This window comes from Vespa velutina, chromosome 7 (genome assembly GCF_912470025.1).
Source record: "Vespa velutina chromosome 7, iVesVel2.1, whole genome shotgun sequence".
In the NCBI taxonomy this organism is placed as follows: domain Eukaryota; kingdom Metazoa; phylum Arthropoda; class Insecta; order Hymenoptera; family Vespidae; genus Vespa; species Vespa velutina.
The window spans coordinates 4680028-4690027 of record NC_062194.1 but is presented as its reverse complement, the minus strand read 5'-3'; the positions used below and the strand labels follow the sequence as shown (position 1 = coordinate 4690027).

At 32.3% G+C, this 10000-nt stretch overlaps 1 protein-coding gene across 2 annotated transcripts in view; it reads left to right on the top strand.

The window, feature by feature from the left end:
• Window positions 1-10000, top strand: part of LOC124950780 (transcription factor Ken-like) — a 30856-nt gene that overhangs the window by 8828 nt on the left and 12028 nt on the right. The window lies entirely within an intron of this gene.

Genomic DNA, 10000 nt, shown 5'->3' with positions numbered 1-10000 from the left:
AAGGAACGGACGAATGAACGAACGAGCGAACGAACGAACGAATAAACGAACGAACGAACGAACGATCGGAAGGGAAAAGTTTGTAAGAAAAACTTCCTTCCTGGAAGTTGGCTTGCGTGTTACCTTTCATTCCGTGAGCTCCCTCTTAGAGCGTGCACGTTACGCGCGTTACGCGATAATCGCGCGAACGAGTTGTCACGATCTCTCGCGTTCTTTATTTGGGTCAGAGCCAGAGGAGGTTAAGAACCGGGATTATATCCTACCAGTCTCTCCTCTTCGCATATTCTTGCTAACTTAAACGTGCTATAATAAACAAGAGAAGCAATAACTTGGCGTATTTGTTCTCCAAACTCATTTCCCGAGTGTAATCTTATGATAAGTTTAGTCTCACTTATATACCTGCATGAATAGTTATATATATATATATATATATATATTTGTGTATGTATATGCATATGTATATATTATAAACCTAAGTAAAGGTATGTATGCGTATGTTCTAACATAAGTTGAAATATAGTATAGAAGGAGCACCTCTCGATATGCGTTTTGATAGGCACGCGAAATTCTCGCCTCGGCTAAATTTAGATTACGATTTATGCGTTGGCTAATGATAGTAGCCGATTATCGCGACGCGATGCCATTAACGTAGGTATTACAAGATAACCGTAATCAGAGTGCTCGGATAAGTGACGTATATCCAGTATTACTACATATGAGTATATACGTAGATGCTTATATATGTTTTTGTTTATATGTGTGTATATGCGTATATATAAGTATATACGTAAGCGAGCTCATCGCTCCGCTTGATCGCTTCTCTCTCTCTCTCTCTCTCTCTCTTATTCGTGCCATTCGAGTCTCCAAGTACTATATCGAGTTTATGAATGAACGCTTCCGAAGCCATAAAAATAGCCGATGGCTGGTTAAAGTTGACGATATCGCAAATGACTTGAAATTCGCAATGCGTTGTTATATCCTTCGTTCTCCTGAAAAAAAGAAAATTCCATTTGACACCAGCCTCGGTTTCATTTTTTTTTCTTTGACGTCCGTATATACAAACTAAATCGACAACGTGATTATCAAGGACATTTTTCTTTCCCTCCTTTTTCTTCCTATTAACCCGAAATTGTATAATCTTTTTTAAACATATAATTCTCGCTCTAAAAACTACGAAAATTAATGGCAATTGTGTGACCCAGAAATTTTTTACTTTTGGAAAGTTCTAATACTCTGTTGAAATGAAATTACGTAATATTAGCTTAATTTTGGCATTCGGTTTCTTTTCTTTTTTTTTTTTGTTTTTCTTTCTTTTCTCTCTCTCTCTCTCTCTCTCTCTCTAAAAATAGATTGGAAGCTCTTGCGATTATCTATCTATCTTTTCGGCTCCTTCATGAACTCTGCTAACTTCTCACGCCACTATCTTCATTTTTATTTATTATAAATTCTATTATATATATGTATATATATATATTATATATATATATATATATATATATATATATAAAATATAGAGTATATTACATCGTCTTGTGATTATAATTCTCCTTTATCTGCTTCATTTAGATATAGAGAACATTTGTGATACACGCAATGCATTCCGTATCTTTTTTCTCTCTATCGCACATTTGCTTATCACTTCGTTACCATTGTTCTATTATCATATCTAATAACACTTCCCTTTCTTTCTATAATTTTAATTTTTCATTATAATATCTTATTAATACCTCATTTCATATTACTTTAAATTTTATTTCATACAATTTAATCGATCATTATAAATCTTATATTTATTTTTCTCCCTTATCGTATAAAGACTATATACTTACCTTAAATCAGTATAATAAATTTTTCTCATTTTACGACTAACGTGTGCGCAATATATATGTATATGTATATATATATATATATATATATATGTATGTATGTATGTATGTATGTATGTATGTATGTATGTATGTATAACAGAAAGGAAAAAAAAGAGAGAAAGAAAGAGAGAGAAAGAGAAAGAGAGAGGATAAACCGCGCTAAATGAAGTTGCAATTAAGAGAACTAAAAGCTACGCCGGCAACTACACTTCTCAAGGCCTCGGCCCGCGGCGAAGCGTACTTCCGCTTCTGATTAGCTTCCTCTTTTCCCACATCGTCCTCCCGGCCTTCTCCGTCCTCCGTTCCTCCCACCACCCGTTCCACGAGTTCCCTTCTCTCCCTTTTTCTCTTTTTTACACTTTTTTCTTGCCCCGCATCTCCCATCACCCATCTCTCTCTCTCTTTTTTTCTCTCTCTCTCTCTCTCTCTCTTTACTTATCTATCTCTATTTCTTTCTCTATCTATCTATCTATCTATCTTTCTCTTTCTCTCTCTCTCTCTCTCTCTTTCTTTCTTCTTTATCTCTTATAGTCTTATCTCCCACCGTGGGAATCTGCGCGTGCAATTCGCACCGTGAGCTCGACGGAGAGGAAGTTCTCTATTCCCATTCCTGTTCTTTTACGTTTCTTTCTATACTTTGTGAACCACTCGATGAGCCGACATTCGATGCGTTCTCTTTCTCTCTCTCTCTCTCTCTCTCCCTTCTTCATTTCTTTTCTCTTCCTTTTTCGAAGTCGTTGACTTATTTGTAATGAAATTATTTTAATGGCATTCGTAGACGATAATTTTGTATATATCTTTAAACTTATTCTATTATTTATAAGTCATTAAACATTTATAAAATGTAAATATGTCGTTTCTATTCATTCATTGGACATTTTCATTGGAAAAATACACTTTTTCCTTTTCTTTTTCTTTGTTTTTTCTTTTTCTATATCTTTTTCTATATCTTTTTCTCTTTTTCTTTCTTATGGTTTTTTTCTTTTTCCTTTTTTTTTTTCTGTTTTTTTTTTTTTCATCTAATGAATACCTAATCATACAGATTATAGATAATTTTTCGCTCTCTTATCCCTTCTCTTTTAATTGGAAAATATTGTCGGTTAATTGGCATTTAATAGATATACATTAGCAGAGAATGTTTCTTTGATTGAAACCCACAATATGTCAAGGTAACATTTATAAAAATATATATATATATATATCATCTTATTTTTACTAAATAAAATTATTTTGAAATTAATTGTATAACAGATAAATCAAATATTTCATTCTACCTACATGCATACATATATACATACATATATATATACATACATACATATATATATATATATACATACATACATATATATATATATATATATATATATATATATGTAGTGTTTTTTTCACACTAGACAAGAAGAATGTTAAGAATTGTGTAACACCGTAAGGCTATTAAAAGGCGTCGGCGTTCTATTCCTGGTTTAGAAACGGCACTACCGTCTCGAACTACGTATTCCTCGTGTTCGCGGCCAGTAAATTATTGTGTCGCCGAAGAATCGATCGAGTGATTTTAATGGGATAGGCGAAAATGTTCCACTCACGGTGGATATACTTTCACTTGGCTCCGAGAAAGAGAAAGAGAGAGATAGATAAAGAAATAGATAGATAGATAGATAGTTAGATAAATAGAGAGAGAGAGAGAGAGAGAGAGAGAGAGAGAGAAAGAGAGAGGCTCACCGAATTGGACTGAACGTCGATTGCATAGCTCGATGAAATTTCTGACAATTGTACGAAATATAATATTTGTTTCCTTTCTTCCTACCATTTCTTTCTCTCTTTCTCTTTCTCTCTGTTCCTCTTTAAATATCAATCAAATGGTTCGTTTGCTACTTCGTAACTTCTCGTAAAAAGAGAGAAAAAGGAACAAAAAAAAAGAAAAAAAGAAGGAAAAAAAAAAGGAAAAATAAGGGACTAATCGCGTTTTCGTTTAATTCAATACGCAAACAGGCTTGAGTAAATAAGGCTAGACGACCGTCGTAATTGCACAGGTTGATCCTTGTCTATATGATCGCTAAATTATATCATCGCAATCGTCACGAGAATAACTCACGCGAGTACGTTTACCCTTTTTCGTCGATCGAAACCGAACCATTCGACCTCCTGCATTACGATGCTTCTCTTTGCCTCTGACATTTTCTCTTTCTCTCTCTTTCTCTCTCTCTCTTTCTCTTTCTCTTTCTCTTGACGATACCGAAGTATGTAATATTGGCTAACTTAAACGTGGAGAACGTAAAAGTGACGAAGCAATCAAAGTATCGACAGAAAAATTAGTAATTCGTAGCACGAAAGAAAGACGATAGCTCGTTTACGTGTACCATCTTATATTACACTCTCTTTCTCTCTCTCTCTCTCTCTTTCTCTATCTATCTATCTCCTTTTAGTCGCCATAATAGGAAAAGAGACACGGTCTCTCTCTCGTGGTATTTTCCTTCGTTTCTGGCCCGTTCTGGCTCGTAGCAATTGTAAATCTTGAGAGTGCTGGGCCGGGTATAAGTCGGGTATATATACACGAAGCGAAGTAACAGCCGAGTAACAGCGACAACGTGTATATACTTCTACCTCCGCCAACCCTTTCTACCTTCCCTTTCACTTTCATCTATCGCGGGCTCGCGCGCACAGCTCTCTGAGGCCCCCATCCGACGACCAAGACTCGCGCCCGCCCGTTCCTCGTTTACTCGTTCGTGTGCTGCGTATTCGCTCTTCTATGCGTCTCTTACACCTCTACTATTTTATACTCTGTATATTTGACTACTTTGTTAACGGGAAAGAAAAAAAAAAATATATATATATATATATGTCGTTCGTTCTCGTTCATGTAGAACGTAACTCGACATTATTTATGTTCTCGAGAATAATTATAATATTCTTACATATAATATAACGAAATTGTATAAAATTACTTTGCAGAATATATTATGTTGCAATATTGAAAATTATTATCTGATAAAAGCTTCTTTTGTATGAAATAATGAAATTTTCCAACAAGTTAAATGTTTTATTTAAATGAATAATCGAAAGAAATGTATTTCTTTCTCTCTCGCTTTCTCTCTCTCTCTCTCTCTATATATATATATATATATGTATAAATCTAAATAATGTTCTTTCGAATAACACAAAAGATACAAGTGCTCGTAGGTCAACAAGGTCTTAAAATCCCTTTTACAATGGAAAAGTATCGTTAACCAACGAAGATATTGTAAAGAGACAACTAAACTATCTTCGACATTGACAAATTTGACGTTTTATATTTTCAAATTGTACAATGTTATTATTAAGATTCTTTTAAACGTTGATAAACGTTTGAATAGAGAAAGTAAAAGAAATTTAGAAGGAGTAATTATATTTGGACCGGTACAGTAAACAGTGTGAATCAAGTGTACCTTCAAAGAGTTACGACCATGGTCCCAGGGATCTCGACCCTTTCCTTTACGGTGAAAGTGTTCCAGTTTTATGTTTGCCTCGTAACTCCGGAATAATTTAACGAGGAAACAAGTGTAGTCGTTATTTATTACTCGTATAAATATTATCAAAATTATATTTCGAAAGAGAGAGAGAGAGACAGAGAGAGAAAGAGAGAGAGAGAGAGAGAGAGAGAGGGAGAGAGAGGGAGAGAAAAAAAGTAGAAAAAGTAAAAAAAGAAAATGAAAAGAAATGAAGAGAACTTATAACTTTTGGTACACTTACGTACTAACACGTACATCTTATTCAAAACTCTTTTGCCTCGCTCGTTTTCACTCGCACACACACACACACATTCAGAAATACGCGCGCAACAAGCTAGCTAGACTTTCTTGTATTACTTACGTACTTACGCGTGCGTGCGCGCGTACCTAACCGAGCAACATCGACGTCGACGACGTAATTTCTCCTTCGCCATTGTTACTCCAAACGATCTCTCGCAATCGTCCTCTCTCCCCTCTTGTGACATACGCTAATCATTCATCCCGGGCGCTCGTTACGTCGCATGGTGGAACGAACGACCCAAATAATAATTTTCTTATCATATTTATTCCTTTTTCCTATTTATTGAAAGAAAAAAAAAAGGGGCAAAAGAAATTAATATTTCGCATTAAAATTCGTAATTTCGTGTAAATTTCGAATTTTTAATTCGATACACGGTAGTTATTAATCACGATAGAACGACATTACGTCGGTCTGATCATTTTTCTATTATCCAACTTTTTTCTTCTCTTTTTTTTTCTTTTTTCTTTTTTTTTTTTTTTTTTTTTTTTTTTTTTTTTTTTTGCCAATAATTATAATCTTTTAATTCAAATCCGACTCGATACTTTATTATTTATCATGACAGCTTGATGTCGACATAATATCATTGATTACGGTAGCTTTATATCGTATCACATATACCTACGATTGTTTTTATATATGCCCATAATGACTGCATTAAATCGACGAATGATAATTTCAATTTCTGTAGAATCATTAAAGATACGAGAGATGATTTTTTTTCTTCTTCTCTTCTCTTCAGTCAAATAAAGAAAAAAAAAAAGCGGAGAAAAACGTAGCGCTCTTTCTTTCTTTCTATCTCTCTCTTTGAACACGTGTAAGTGCATTTGTGTGCACTATTGCATGCATGCTTCTAACTCGGTACGTGCATACGGGAACACATACGACATGACGACCGGTCCCCACCCACACCCACAATGTGAGATCATTGAGATTACGTAAGTGTCTAGAACGCGGCGTGGACGCGCATAAAAGTATCGTGTAGCAACGTGCATACCGTCTCTAAACTAGATCCTTCGGTGATCTCTTTCTTGTACTTATTAACAATAAGGGATGGACAGGATCTCATCAGGATTTATACGAATTTATCAAACATCTCCATTTCTTCTTTACCGAAAGAAAAATCAAAATTCTAAATGATCTATTACGATATGAAAAAATTATAAATTTTTTTTACGGGACATACTCGCATATATTATATTATTATATATAATATTATATATATATATATATATATATAATATTTTTCATGTCATCTCATTTATTTAAAGAAAAAAATATTTTATGTCGAATAAATATTTGATTTATTTTTATATCAGGATCGATTGATTTCATTAGAAAATTCTTTCGATAGATTACGTTTAAATATAATATTTCTTTTTTTTTTTTTTTGTTTTTTTCTTGTTCTTTTTTTTTTTTTTTTTTATAATCCGATCACTAGAAACATTAATTAAAGATGAAAAATATTCGAAGAAAATTATTATGGAGTATTTCGGTTAGATAACGAGCAAGAATGAAAGAAACATTTCTGGCCCTTTCCACTCCTCTTATCTTCTCTCTTTATCAGAAAAATATGTACATGTGTAGGCGTGTGCGATTAGTTCCTAAGGTCGGTGCGTAAAACTATCGCGTATAAGTATTATTGAACGCACAAATGTTTTCTTGAAAGAAAAGTAGTTTATATTGTTTGCATTATTTTTAACGAGACGATCATATCTGTCTGTCAACTTGAAATATCATACTCACCATAAAACATTGATCGAGGACGAATGTGACGATGCAATTGTAATGGGGTTATTACGTAGAATACGTACGATTCGATACAGTTTCATCGAAGAAGTACATAACTATGAACGAAATTTTTAATCAATTATTATCCGAATTATTGTTCTTCGAATTAATAATATAAATTTTAATCGTAATTCGTATAGAAAAATTTTCAAATGTTACCAGAAAGTACATCTGAATAATGTCAATTATTTTCTAATGTTCTTTATAAACATATTAATGATATATTAATGACGAAATAAATATTTTATGAAACGTGAATCATGGTGAGTTAGGACGACATTTTAATATCTATGTATCTTTGAATATAAAATAAGAAATTTTGTCGAAATATTAAGAACGAAATTTTTCTTTTCTTTTTTTTTTTTATTACTCATCCCTGACATTCGTAATGATACATTTGAAAAATTTCACTCTATATAATATAATCGATAGGTTTATACGGAAAACGTCTATGTATATCCAAATATGTATAACATATTTTATTTTTATTTTATAGTGATGATTATGAATCATTCGTCCATAAGGATTACATATGGTTGTTGTTTATTCGCGCTCGGTTGCTTGTGACTGTATCGCTAAACGACGATTTCCGACGAGTTACATCGGTTTTTTCAAAGCGTTATGCAATCTCGTCGATCCTTCCTGCCTCTCTCTCCCGCTCTTACCTGCGAATCCTGTTACGGTGACGGTGCAGAGAAAACTTGTAGCAGTCCTCGAGACGACGATTATTAGCGCGGGAATGATGATTTCTCATGTCCGTATGCCGTCGACGCAGATACCTTTTTTTTTCTTTTTCCTTTTTCTCTCTTTTCTTTTTTCCTTGATGAGAAACTTTTCTCGTTTCTTTTTACTTCTTCGATACGTAAATACGTTCAGTGTTAACTAAGAATATATTAATCGACGGAAAGATAGGATTGATCGTACACGTGGACTTTTTTATATTTTATCCGATCAGAAATAATATATATATATCGGCATTTTATAGATAAGCATCAATTCTATATAATTTGTTTTTCAAATGACAATTTTCATTTGTCACAATTTTATTACATTTTTATTTAAATTTCCTTCGGATATTATTCCCAAATAAAATATATTTCGTATATATTAAAAATATAATTTAACATTTTCTCGCCACGTATAGTGTATAATATCGTTAATTATTATTGATTATCAATCATACATTGATATTATAATCAATAGATATCAGACGTATATTTATTTCTATTAAAAAAAGAAAAAAAAAACTTCTATCGATCATATAAATTTTCAACGCATATCGAATGACGTTAGGATTATACTATTTCTAAATCTGCTTGATCTGAGAACGATAAGATCCAAATAAATTGGGATCCCATGAAATCCTATGATAGTAAGTGTTTCTTAGGGTTAACTTATGAAACTCGAGAATGATCCAAGGTTGAGGCACGTAATTGTATCGTCCGTTTCATGGCGTTGTTGACTAAAGCCTCATTAACGTACGGCTAACATAGTTGGATAAACGAGTGCGAAATGAATAGAATCGATAATGGCCTTGTAGGATTAATCGATATACTACATCGGTAGTTAGTATGACAAACGTAATTAGAATATTTTTTTTTCCTTTTTCTCTCTTTCTCTCTTTCTCTCTGTCTCTCTCTCTCTCTCTCTGTCTCTCTTTCTCTCTCTCTCTCTCTCCCTATTTACTTAAATATATTGTTTCACACGAATATCTTCAACATAAAAGATCAAACAAATTATTTATTTTGGCACATAGGGTAACAAAGAATTGATACACCTATAACCTATAACAAAAATGCAAACATACTTATAATGTATGAAAATAATATACCTTGTGAAATCGAATAAATTTTCTTAGACCAAACAAAGTAAGTCCTTCGAATTTTTGAATAGATATAAAGAAATTAGATTATAAAGGTATACATAGAATTCATCTAGCATACTAATTCCTTCATATATGTATAAAAATGCAGATTACTTAACTGTATTAAAAAAAAAAAAAAAAAAAAAAAAAAAAAAAAAAAAAAAAAAAAAAAACGGAAAAAAAGAATAAACAAGAGGAAAAAAAATTACGACGAAGCAAAAAAGTAAACGAATTGAATATCCTTGAATAACGTATTAATATTTTCATTATAATTAAGTTAATTCCCTCTACCTTCTCCCCTCCGCCCCATTTCACCTCAATGAATATTTTTAAATTACTTTTTCTTTTCTTCTTTTTTCTTTTTTGTTGTTGTCATTACTTTCTCTACCAAAAAAAAAAAAAAAAAAAAAGGAAAAAACAATTTAATTATTGGTAACGATTCGCATAAAATCTTTTTAATCTATGTCCGAGTCCTTAATGACTTATGCAATTAATTCGATAGAAACGAAAAAAAAATGAAATATTACGAAAGAGAAGGAAAAGAAAGAAAGAATCAAAAAAAAAAAAAAGAAAAAAAAAAAAAAAAGAATTTAATAAGAGATAGGTATATAATCGATCACATCTTTAACATTGTTTTCACCTCTGACTCAATTTATTATGAGAGAGGAAAAGATTTATTGGGAGACCAACT